The sequence below is a fragment of the Pleurodeles waltl genome, chromosome 3_1 (assembly GCF_031143425.1).
Source record: "Pleurodeles waltl isolate 20211129_DDA chromosome 3_1, aPleWal1.hap1.20221129, whole genome shotgun sequence".
Taxonomy (NCBI): domain Eukaryota; kingdom Metazoa; phylum Chordata; class Amphibia; order Caudata; family Salamandridae; genus Pleurodeles; species Pleurodeles waltl.
Window position 1 is genome coordinate 1,881,238,676 of NC_090440.1, and position 13,046 is coordinate 1,881,251,721.

At 44.1% G+C, this 13,046-nt stretch overlaps 1 protein-coding gene across 1 annotated transcript in view; it reads left to right on the forward strand.

Moving 5' to 3' along the window:
- ADAM23 (ADAM metallopeptidase domain 23) overlaps positions 1 to 13,046 on the forward strand; it is an 842,294-nt gene that overhangs the window by 733,348 nt on the left and 95,900 nt on the right. The gene's annotated exons all lie outside the window — the stretch shown is intronic.

The window sequence follows — 13,046 nt, forward strand, 5'->3', positions numbered from 1 at the left end:
ATAACAGCCACAAAAGACACAGTGCACTCCCATCCCACTGACTGGGGAGAAGAGAGTGGTTCAACTGTCACTATTTAGCAACTTTCTTTTGTATACTCTATTTGCAGACCCAATCAGCAACCTCAGTAAGCATACTGCAACCAGGACTGGGTTGGGAATGACATTGATATTGATCCTGGCAATTTCTAACAATCCCCATGTTTTACCGTATGAATGAGCATAGCCAGTGAGCATATCCCTTTTGGTGGAATTGCCACATGTTACAATCCTGACCATTATTTTTAAATACATGGGCCCAACTAAGGTGATTATATCAGTGTTTCAGATGTACTTGCCAAAATGCCACAAGATGTCTGGCGAGTTCTGTGGACAAACTATTGAAACATTGCAGTACCCATCAGGAGTATTTTTCCAAAGCTTTAAGTCGTGTGCATGCCAGTAAAAAGTGTGTGCCCATACAAACAAAAATGTGTCCAAAAACAATCAACCATTTGTGCCACAGACAACGCACTGCCTATTTGATACAGTGGCCCTCACTCATTAAATGACCATACAGAATCTATGGCATTGTATAGCCCATCACTGTCAGATGAGTTCAGCAAAATTATTGTGCTGCAAATACTTTAAGGTGAAATAGGCCAGCCTGCTAGAACCTTGCTTCATAGTGTCTCTCCAATGCTCAGAAAGGCAAATGCTGCTTGTTGTGACAGGTTCATGGTGCCAACAAGATACACAGCATGTGAAGGGATGGTATACAATGATTAAGGTATTGCATCAAAAAGAAAAGGGTCCAGACAAATTAACTTCCTGTATAGAATGCCTGTTCACCTTGGATGTGGGAGCTTAGACCGGAGGACATGGACCCTAGTCCTCCTATTAGGAACAACGCTACTAATTAGTTGGTAAGGTCCCACAGTAAGAGCGTAACTTTTCCAGCCATTCGTTGCAATATAGGATATAATTCATAAGTAGAAAACGCAAAAAAGGGATATTTTGTTCCCAGTTCAAAGAGTTTTTATTGATAAGAAGTGGTGAATTCCAAAATTAAGTCACAAAATCCAACGAAGTTTCAGCCAATTTCCAGCCAACACGTGTTTCGCCCCACACGGCGTATACGCCAGGGCTTTCTCAAGGCTGTAAAGAAGAAATAACATAAGGCTCGGGATAAAACTCAATGTGAATGAGAGGGACACCGAAAGGGTGAATACCCTAAATGCGTGAAAGTGGGTCATGCATCGCATTTATTGCGCTCTGTTTAAAGGAGAATAGTACCCCCTATATAGAGGGTACTGTCAGAGAAAGATAGCACCGTCTAGTAGTGAAATGTAGATCCATTCATAGTATTCAAGGTAAAGTAGAAGGTGCACTGTAAGTACTAGAAGGTATTTCATGCTACAAAAGTGTGACTTGAAAAGAAAACTAGAAAAAAGTATATATCGATAGTTGAATTGGATATTTCCAATAATGTGAATTTGTGCTGGCACTAAAATACTTGAAAACTATGTCATAGTTCTAATTAATGTCATGCAAGTGAAGAATTAAAAAGAGGGGAATAGCAATGTATGTGAATTATAATTGAGAACTTGGCAGGTAATAGTTACATACCACGTTATTTGAAAGCATAATTCTTCAGACTGAATGCCACAATTGTTATAGAGAATCTGTACATAAAATATATGGAAACCATATGTAGTGTGTGGCATTAACTCTACAGACAGGCCAGAATAACAATGCTGACTACTAAATGTCAAATATATACCCATTATGTTAACAATAACATCAGGAGGACGAGTTTACCCATTGGGGAACAGTATTAGTAGCCGGTAACCCATACGGATATTTCTGAAGAGGGCAAGCGATCAAGCAAGTCCCGATTAAACGTTTAAATTACGTATCTATAGTGGGTGACAAAGTTCTTACCTATTTAAGTGGTAACGAACAATATTTGAGATCCCGACGCGTCCATCGATATATACTTTTTTCTAGTTTTCTTTTCAAGTCACGCTTTTGTAGCATGAAATACCTTCTAGTACTTACAGTGCCCCTTCTACTTTACCTTGAATACTATGAATGGATCTACATTTCACTACTAGACGGTGCTATCTTTCTCTGACAGTACCTTCTATATAGGGGGTACTATTCTCCTTTAAACAGAGCACAGTAAATGCGATGCATGACCCTCTTTCACCATTTAGGGTATTCACCCTTTCGGTGTCCCTCTCATTCACATTGAGTTTTATCCCGAGCCTTATATTATTTCTTCTTTACAGCATTGAGAAAGCCCTGGCGTATATGCCGTGTGGGGCGAAACACGTGTTGGCTGGAAATTGGCTTAAACTTCGTTGGATTTTGTGACTTAATTTTGGAATTCACCACTTCATATCAATAAAAACTCTTTGAACTGGGAACAAAATATCCCTTTTTTGCATTTTCTACTTATGAATTATATCCTATATTGCAACGAACGGCTGGAAAAGTTACGCTCTTACTGTGGGACCTTACCAACTAATTAGTTACAATGATTAAGGGCCTGATTTAGACGTTGATGGTTACGGTCCCACTCTTGACTTACTGGAAACCAGTCCACCTCCTTGACGATCTGCCCACAGTATTTAGATGTTGGTGGTCCCATAGATGAAAGCCTACATTCAAACCGCCGTCTCTGCCAAGAAATACCTCCTGCATCAATGGTAGGAGAGGGAAAAAGGGATGTTGGTGGGATCCTAGCCACCCTTCCCACCATGCAGATTTGGAAGTGCATTACTGCCAAGAAAAAAGTGCTGTTCCGACCTCCATGTCTGAGTTGGTGGAATGGGGGGAAAAGTGGGATGAAAACTCAACTTTTTTCCCCATTCCCTCCGGTCTTTGACTGACCATGTCTGGACAACACCTGCCATAACTGCTGCCACCGACCCATGGAGAAATCATGACCCCCCTCCACCGCCGGACTCCAAGGTAGGGACACCGCATTGCTTGGGTACTGTTAGAAATGGGGTCTTTGGTTGACAGTCAGGTTACCCCCTGTTCACGCAAGGACCCTAACTCTAGTCAGGGTAAAAGAGAATCACCTCAGCTAACCCCTGCTTACCCCCTTGGTAGCTTGGCAGAGCAGTAGGCTTAACTTCAGAGTGCTAGATGTAAAGTATTTGTACCAACACACACAGTAACTTAATGAAAACACTACAAAATGACACAACACTAGTTTAGAAAAATAGGAAATATTTATCTAAACAAAACAAGACCAAAACAACAAAAATCCGCAATACACAAGTCAAGTTATCTATAAAAATGCAAAAAGAGTCTTTAAGTAGTTTTAAACACACACTAACGCTGTCAGTGTGTAAATGTACCTTGGGTGCGTCAAAAATAACCCCGCACGGGCGAGTGAGTGTCAAAAAGGGCTTGCGATGCGTTGATTACACTCACGAGCGGGACCGTGCGTCGTTTCTCCTTTCACCTGGTGGGGTGCATTGTTTCTTCTCCACGCCGGAGAGCAGTGCATCGATCTGGTCAGCGCTCTCGGGTCCAGGCGGGCCTTGCGTTGTTTTTCCACGCACAACAGTATTGAGTCGGAAATCCAGCCGCACGATGATCCGAAAACCCCGCAGCGTGGGTGATGATCTCCAGCCTCCGTCAGCGATGCTGCGCGTCTCCTGCTCTGTGCGTTGATTCTCCGGTCACGTTTCCTGCAAGCGTCGTTTCTCAGCTGCGGAGCCAGCGGCACGTCGTTTCTTCAGCCGCAGATCGGAGTTGCGTCGATCTTTTCTCTGCACAGCACTCTGTGCGTGGATCTCCTTCTCTTTAGGCTGCTAGCTTCTCCTTTCAGGGTCCCAGGAACTGGATGGGCACCACAGGGCAGAGTAGGAGTCTCTCCAGAGACTGCAGGTGCTGGCAGAGAGAAGTCTTTGCTGTCCCTGAGACTTCAAACAACAGGAGGCAAGCTCTAAATCAAGCCCTTGGAGATTTCTTCTCTAGATGGAAGGCACACAAAGTCCGGTCTTTGTCCTCTTTCTCTGGCAGAAGCAGCAACTGCAGGGTAGCTCCACAAAGCACAGTCACAGGCAGGGCAGCTCTTCTTCCTCAGCTCTTCTCCAGGCAGAAGTTCCTCTTGTTCTAGAAGGGTTTTCTAAAGTCTGTGGTTTTGGGTGCCCTTCTTATACCAAATTTCTCCTTTGAAGTAGGCCTACTTCAAAGTAAAGTCTCTTTTGAATCTGAAATCCTGCCTTGCCCAGGCCAGGCCCTAGACACTCACCGGGAGGTTGGAGACTGCATTGTGTGAGGGCAGGCACAGCCGTTTCAGGTGTGAGTGACCACTCCTCCCCTCCCTCCTAGCACAGATGGCTCATCAGGGTTTGCAGGCTACACCCCAGCTCCCTTTGTGTCACTGTCTAGTGTGAGGTGCAACCAGCCCAACTGTCAAACTGACCCAGAAAAGGAATCCACAAACAGGCAGGATCACAGAAATGGTATAAGCAAGAAAAAAACCACCTTCTAAAAGTGGCATTTTCAAACACACAATCTTAAAATCAACTTTACTAAAAGATGTATTTTTAAATTGTGAGCTCAGAGACCCCAAACTCCACATGTCCATCCACTCCCAAAGGGAATATACACTTTAATCATATTTAACGGTAGTCCCCATGTTAATCTATGAGAGGGACAGGCCTTGCAACAGTGAAAAATGAATTTGGTAATATTTCACTGTCAAGACACATAAAAAACACATTACTATATGTCCTACCTTAACCATACACTGCACCCTGCCCTTGGGGCTACCTAGGGACTACCTTAGGGGTGTATGACATGTAAGAAAAGGGAAGGTTTAGGCCTGACAAGTGGGTACACTTGCCAAGTCGAATTTACAGTTAAAACTGCACACAGACACTGCAGTGGCAGGTCTGAGACATGATTACAGAGCTGCTTATGTGGGTGGCACAACTAGTGCTGCAGGCCCACTAGTAGCATTTTATGTACAGGCCATGGGCACCTCTAGTGCACTGTACTAGGGACTTACTAATAAATCAAATATGCCAATCATGGATAAGCCAATTACATACACATTTTGTAAAGGAACAATAGCACTTTAGCACTTGTTAGCAGTGGTAAAGTGCCCAGAGTAACAAAAACAGTACATTCGGAGTCCAGCACACATCAACAACCTGGGGAACAGAGGCAAAAAGTTAGGGGAGACCACGTCAAGGATGAAAAGTCTAACAGGTACATTGGGCGGGCACTGAACAGGAGGTCGGGACCACTGGAGAGATATACATGTCACAGTAATTTTTTTGAAATGTGTATGTCTGGGACACGAGTGAGTCCGACACGGATGGGGACACACTGGTACACAATACATATTGCACACATACAAAACTGTCATTACCATGCCAGTATTCATTGGTAAATGAATCCTGGCACTACAATGATGGAACATTCACACGTGTCAACTGTGTCCATGTACACATTGCCAGGGGACCTGTATCTGTCATGTTGTGCTGTGAGTTGCGTGTGTAGTTGTGTATGTGAATCAGTACATCAATGTGTGTATGCGATGCAATTGGCTGGTTGAGGTGGAGTAAGCTGGAGTGGGTGATGTGGTTGTGTCTGTATGTGTGTCACATAAATGTGAGAATTATGTTGTGTATGTTGTGTTGCAGTGAGTAACATTCAGGTGAATGCTGTTGTTGTGTGGCAGTTGTGATGTGTGTAGTTATGCATGTGTGTGTGTGTGTTGCTGTGTGTAGTTGTGTTGGTTGTTGTGGCTGTGTCATGTGTGGGTGCAATGTCAATAGTGTGTGTATGTTGTGTAATGGATGTATGGCAATGGGAGTGTTCGGCATGGACGGGTTGTATTGTGTCAGAATGGCAATGGGTTATTGTGTAAATGCGGTGTGTTGTGTAGTGTGTAGTGCGGGTGCACCTTTGTCTAAGGTAGAGTGTGTGTTTCACTTAGCTCTTTTCGATAGCCCCTGCCATTGTTTTAAGTCCACTGGGTCCTCCCGCCGTCTACCTCCATCAGTGAACCTCCTCCACTCAATATGTTTGGAGAACTGTAACATCTAAATATGGCAGGCGGAAGACTGATGAACTGACGTCTTCTCGGGTCAGTGGCTGACTACCAACATCTAAATCAGGCCCTGTGTCTAAGTTTCAGCAACATTACAGGTACTTACATGATGTCAGTGTTGACCACTCAACAGGTATGAAAAGCAACCAGTGTCATGGCAGTTTCACCATAGTCCATGTGTGTTGAAACCTAATTGTGAAGGTTTGTAAAGTACAACTGACATGCCAGAATCCATTTTACCCTGTATATATCACCATAGTCATGGGTAAAACCATATTTTCCCTGCATATAAAACACCACTGCCATGCCAGAATCCACATTTGCCTGGTAGGCAAAGCACCACTGCAGCACATGCATCTACATTGCACCTCTTTGCACAACACAATGAGCATGCAGTAATCCATATTTTGGAGGTATATACAGCACTATTCAGTCAAAATATCTGAATTTGATATGCATCAGCAATGTTATGCCTTGAATGTTAAGTCCTGCCGTTAGACCCTATGTGCTCATTCACCGCCAGTTTCAGGTGAAATGTCTCTGCGTTCCTTATCTCATTCTCACAGCAAACTAGTTATATTGCCTGAAATGCATATGCAATTCATGCCTCGCTCCAGCGAGCCAACATATTTGAAACTGGCATGCTCCAGTTCCAGAGCCTTCAGCTTGATAGCAACAGTATATCCTGCCGGTGCTGCTACTTTTCTGTCTCCCACTGTGAGAGACATTCACCACAGACCTTATCCTTGGTCCTGGCGGCACCATACTGACTGCTTGAGTAAGTATTGGGCAATGCACAGATTGTGATTTTTGAGCAATTACTTCAGCTAATACACAGGTAAGACCCAACCCTAACTCATTTTAATTTTTCTACATTGAGCAAGATGTGTGTTCCTTTCTTGCAATTTATTCTTATTATTGCCAGGTCATTGAACCAATTTGTATATAAATTCATATTCATTGGAGTGATTTATTCTAAATGTACTCTGCTTGCTGTATTTTATAGCTTTGCCCAAGGGGTCCCACCTTCACTCTGAGCTCCAGCAGATACATTTTGTTCACTTCCAGTGAACCATTGTTCTTCAGATTCACACTGACGTTCGAGTTGCTCTTATTTTTCAAGATTATAATTTGGGAGAGGATAATGTAGTGGGATCACATAAATTGTTGTGCTGCTGGACAGTATCCCTACTGCGGCAAGCAAAATCATATGAACCTTAGACATCCTTGATGACAACATTGAATTACAGAGCATTACCTGAATGCACCAATATCCTTTATGCTAAATTGGGACACCCAAACTACAGTTATCCCAAAGAAGGCTAAAGATAGAGGCGCTTGAAGATGCCAAGTTTAAAGATGCACTAAAAGATTTAATTATCTATTATTTTGCTGAAAAGAAGGACAAGGCCTTCACTGTGCTGCTAGAGTGAGAGGTGTTTAAGATTGTGATTAGAGGACATTGTGCAGCCATCACAGTTCGAGTAAAGTTGCAACTCAAGCAGTCAGTTGTTAGACCTGGCATCCTTGGCGTGGTCTCCCCTGTTTTTTTTGCCTTTGCTTCCCATGTTTTGACTGTGTGCTGGACTCTGTTTTTGCTGCTTTTGGTACTCTGGGCACTTTTACCACTGCTGACCAGTGCTAAAGTGCAAGGGCTCTTGTGTAAAATGTAGGTGTAATTGGCTTTTCCATTACTGGCACATTTGATTTACTAGTAAGTTCCTAGTAAAGTGCACTAGAGGTGCCCAGAGCCTGTGAATCAAATGCTATTAGGAGGCCTGTAGCACTGTTTGTGCCACCCACACTAGTAGCCCTGTAAATATGGCTCAGACCTGCCACTGCAGTGTCTGTGTGTGCAGTCTTAAACTGCCAATTCGACTTGCCAATTGTACCCACTTGCCAGGCTTAAAACTTCCATTTTTATACATATAAGGCACCCCTAAAGTAGGCCCTAGGTATCCCCCTGGGTATGGTTTAGTGGATGTTAACGATGGGACATGTACTGATGTGTTTTACATGTCCTGACAGTGAAATACTGCCAAATTTGTTTTTCACTTTTGCAAGGCCTATCCCTCTCATAGGTTAATATGGAGGCTGCCTTTAAATATCCTTAAAGTGCAGCTTCCCTTTGAGAGCAGACAGTGTTAGAAATGGGGTCTCTAGTTGGAAGAGGTATTCACCCTTGTCCAAGTAGGGATCACAATCCTGGTCATGGTAAGTCATAAAAAATCAAAATTATCCTGTGCCCACCCTCTGGTAGCTTGGCACTGAGCATTCAGGCTTAACTTAGAAGGCAATGTGTAAAGTATTTGTGCAATACATTATGCAATTACACAGTGAAAACACCACAAAAATATACCACACAGGTTTAGAAAAATATAAGATATGTATCTGATTAAATTAAGGTCAAAACGTTCAAGAGTGCACAAGTTGAAGTATCAGTTTTGCAATGGTGAGAAGAGTCTTAAGTCTTTAAAAATCAACAATTGTCTCTGGTGTGCACAAAGTACCTGGTTTGCATCAAAATTACACGCACAGAGACCGCAGAGGAGGAGATGCATGGAAAAAGGAAGGTGTGTGTCAGCAGCACAGACGATGCATCATTTCTTCCCATGCTGCAGGGGCTTTTCATCGATTTCCGGCGCAGTCTTGGATCCTCACTGTGATGCAGGGTTCTTTTGATGTCCAGGGACTATGCTTGGGAATCCTGGCTGTGCAAGATGAAGTCACAGGTGCTGCATCGATCCGGTGGGTGATTCGTCGGAGTTTCTTTTGCATGGCAGGCGCTGCATCGATTCTTTACTCAGGAAGTTGAGCTGCATCGTTCCTGCTCGTTTGTGCGTCGATCCGGTAGGGCTGTGCGCCGGAGTTATGGTCGCAACGCAGGTCAATTTTTGCCGCACAAGGAGTTTCCTTGAGGAGAGTAAGTCTTTTTGTCCCTGAGACTTCAGAAACAGGAAGCAAGCTCAATCCAAGCCCTTGGAGAGCACGTCTCAGCAAAGTCAGAGGCCAGCAAAGCAGCAGAGCAACAAGGCAGCAATCCTTCACAGCAAAGCAGTTCAGCTGAGTCCTTTGGGCAGCCAGGCAGCTCCTCTCAACAGGTTGCAGGATCTGATCCAGAAGTGTCTAATTTGGTGGGGCAATGGACCCAGTTTATATACCCATAAATGCCTTTGCGGAGACTTCAAAGAGTGGTTTTGAAGTGCACAAGGTCCCATTTCAGTACCGGTCTCTCTGCCAGGGTCCCATTAGGGGGTTTGGCAGTCCATTGTGTGAGGACAGGCCACCAGCCTTTGAAATGTAAGTGTGTCAGGCCCCTCCACCCATCCAGCCCAGGAAGAACCATTCAGTTTGCAGATGAGTGCAGGTGTGACTGAGTATCCTGTGTTTGTGGTTGTCTGGGTGAAATGTACAAGGGAGCTGTCAACCCAGCCCAACCCAGATGTGGATTGAAGACAGGCTGTAAGGCACAGATGGATTTTAGGTGCAGCAAAATGCTCACTTTCTAAAAGTGACGTTTCTAAAACAGTAATATAAAATCCAACCTCACCAGTAAGCAGGATTTTCTATTACCATTCTGGTCACACTAAACATGACCTGTTTACCCCTTTCTGATCAGAATTAACCACTCAAACAGTATACGAGAGTAGCCCTAATGCTAGCCTATTAAAGGACTCACAGTAGTGGAAAATGAATTTAGGAGTTTTCCACTACCAGGACATATAAAACACACAGGTAGATGACACACAGGCCTTGCAATAGCAGGCCCTGAGGCATGGTTAAGGGGCTACGTATGTGGGTGGCACGATCAGTGCTGCAGGGCCACTAGTAGGATTAAATGTACAGGCCCTGGGCACATATAGTGCACTTTACTAGGGACTTACAAGTAAATTAAATATGCCAATTGGGTACGAGCCAATGATACCATGTTTTTAGAGAGAGAGCACACACACTTTAGCACTGGTTAGCAGTGGTAAAGAGTCCAGAGTCCTAAAGCCAGCAAAAAAGAGGTCAGTAAAAGAGAAAGAGGAAGGCAAAAAGTTTGGGGGTGACTCTGCAGAGAGGCCATTTCCAACAGATAGAAATATGGAGTTTGGGGTCTCTGAACTCACAATTTAAAAACAAATCTGTTAGTGAAGTTGGTTTTTAGATTGTCAGTTTGAAAATGCCACTTTTAGAAAATAGGCATTTTCTTGATTAAAACATTATGTGACTCTGCCTGTTTGTGGATTCCCCGTCTGGGTCAGACTGACAGTTGGGCTGTTTGTGAACCTCCTCTAGACAGTGACACAAAGGAGCTGGGGTGTAGCCTGCATACCCTGATGAGCCATCTGAACTAGAGTGGAGGGGTGAGTGGTCACTTACACCTGAATGGGCTGTTCCTGCCCTCACACAATACAGTCTCCAATACCCTCGTGTGTGTCTGGGGCTTGGCCTGGGCAAGGCAGAATTTTGTGAACAACAGAGACTTTTCTTTGAAGTTTGCTTGCTTCAAAGGCAGAAAGGGGTATAAGCAGTGGACCCGAAGCCTCAGACTTTAGATCACTAAGAACCAAGAGGAACTTCTGCCAAGGAGAAGAGCTGAAGAGCTGTGGAGAAGTGCTGCCCCTGGCTGTGACTATGCTTTGTTGGGCTATCCTGCAGTTGCTGCTTCTGCCTGTGAAAGGGGACAAAGACTTGACTTTGTTGTGTGCATTCCTGCTTGGAGAAGAATCTCCAATGGCATCAACTGAACTTACTTCTTGCTTTGAAGTCTCAGGGCCATCAAAGGCTTCCTCTGCCAGCACCTGGTCTCTCTGCTGAGTCTGCTACCCTGCCAAGTGGTGCCTTATTTAGACCCTGGGCCCTTGAAAGTTGAGGTTGGCAGAACAAGGACTGAAAACCACAGACAGAGCGCCGTGGGGAGAAATATATGACGCACCATCTGCAACGTGGCTGATAATCGATGTGTCACCTGCTTCGCGGCTGAAATCGACACTCCACCTGCATCGCGGCTGGGAGATTGACGCATCATGGCTAGAGAAATGACGCAACACCCACTTGCGGCTGCTGATAATGACGCAAACCCCACGCAGGGTGGTTTTCTAACACCGTGTGACCGGATTTTTCATGCATCAACCCTGGGCGTCAAAGTCATTGTGGATCGATGCAGAGCCAAGGTGCCCTGTCTGGAAATCGAAGCATCGCTCTCTTGTGAGGGAGAAATATGACACATCGCCTACCTGACCGAAGAAGAAATGATGCACGACCTCACTTGCAAGTAAGGAATCGACGCATTGTTGACTTTTCCGACGCACGCTCACCAGTGCAGTTTTATTTTTGATGCAAACCAGGTACTTTGTGTAAAATTAACCTTATTTGGTCAGCAATGCAGCCATATAAGCATAATTCATGAAACATGAATAAAACACGATTCTTTCAATAAAATCATCTAAAATTACAGGTAAAATAAAGAATAGAAAATACAGTATACAATTGGGTGGGAAAAATGCCATCCTTGGCCATACACACTTACATAATTACTGTTCTTTATGTGTTTATTGCTAGATCATACCACTTTCTAGTGACTAAAGAACTTTGATAAAGTTAATCACTCCATAACAAAGTTGAGGGGTATCTAACTTTTGTAAAAAAAGAAGACTATCTTATAATGTCCAATGTTAGCAACACAAAATACCCGGACCAGTAAGCAGTTTGTATGCAAGGAATACAACGCGCAGAACAACATAAAGTGCAGAGTGCTTTGCTTTGTGTCACAATCGCAGGGATAATTCAGAAGATTGGTAAAGCAGGTAGTATGCATGAGATAAGCTACAAGGAAATCAATAATATTAAAATGCAACATAGTAAGAAAAAATCTATATCTCTCATTTTGTATAAAAGACATGTAAAACTACAGACCAGTTGAGGGTTTAATAGATACGCAATTTAATGCATTTGCAATTGATCTGTAAAAAAACTACAGATGTAACTTGCCTTAGCCAAGAAATTGGCCAATTATTATCCAAACAGAGGCAGTCTTAAATCATCCCCCTAGTAAAATTGGCCTTTGCCGTCACCTAGCTCCTTAGCCAAAGGAGCAAGGGACTCAGTTTAGTTCTATCCTTCAAGAAGTTTACACCAAGCTCTAGGTGACATGTAAAGGTTTGCAGGTATTGTGGTACTGCCATCAGTCTACACAAAAATGATTTTTTTAACTATCTGAAGAGAATCTTCATTTTTATAGCCCCATACCCCAATCACAAAACACTTAGTAGTATAGATTGTAATCATTTTCTTAATTGGTTTCTGGCCCAGCCTTCTTGCAAAATTAAACAGTGTGCCAATAGATCTCTGATATTGGAGTGCATGTGGTCTAAAGGAGGTCAAACCTGGGGTGGCATGGTGAGCAAAAGAACAATGGATTAAACCCAGATCTTTGCCTGGGGGTGAGTGTTTGCATTGTTTGGCACTCCGTACATCATCCTTTTGTGTTGCTAAAGTTGCCCTAAGTGGGCAGTTGATGCTCAGGTGTGGGTCCCGTGCTCAATGTGCCACTGGATCCAAGCTAGCCTGGCTGATGAAGGGTGATACCCTGAAACTGGCCCCAGGATGCTTGTTTCCGGTCCAGGGAGGACCTGGCCTGGCAGTTCAGGCTGGACTGTTCCCATGAGGAACAGGTTCAAGACTGATTTGCATATGGCTGGGTCTAAACTGGAGTGGCATTGTGAGCATATAAATGTTGAATTAAACCCAGATCTGTGACTGGGGGTGAGTGTTTGCATTGTTCAGCACTCCATCCATTATCCCTTTGTGTTGCTAAAGTTACCCTAAGTGGGAAGGGAATGCCCAGACGTTGGTCCCATTCTCACTCTGCCACTGGATTCAAGCTAGCCTGGCTGATGAAGGGTGATACCCTGAAACTGGTCCCAGGATGCTTGTTTCCAGTCCAGGGAGGACCTGGCCTGGCAGTTCGGGCTGGACTGTTCCCATGAGAAGCAGG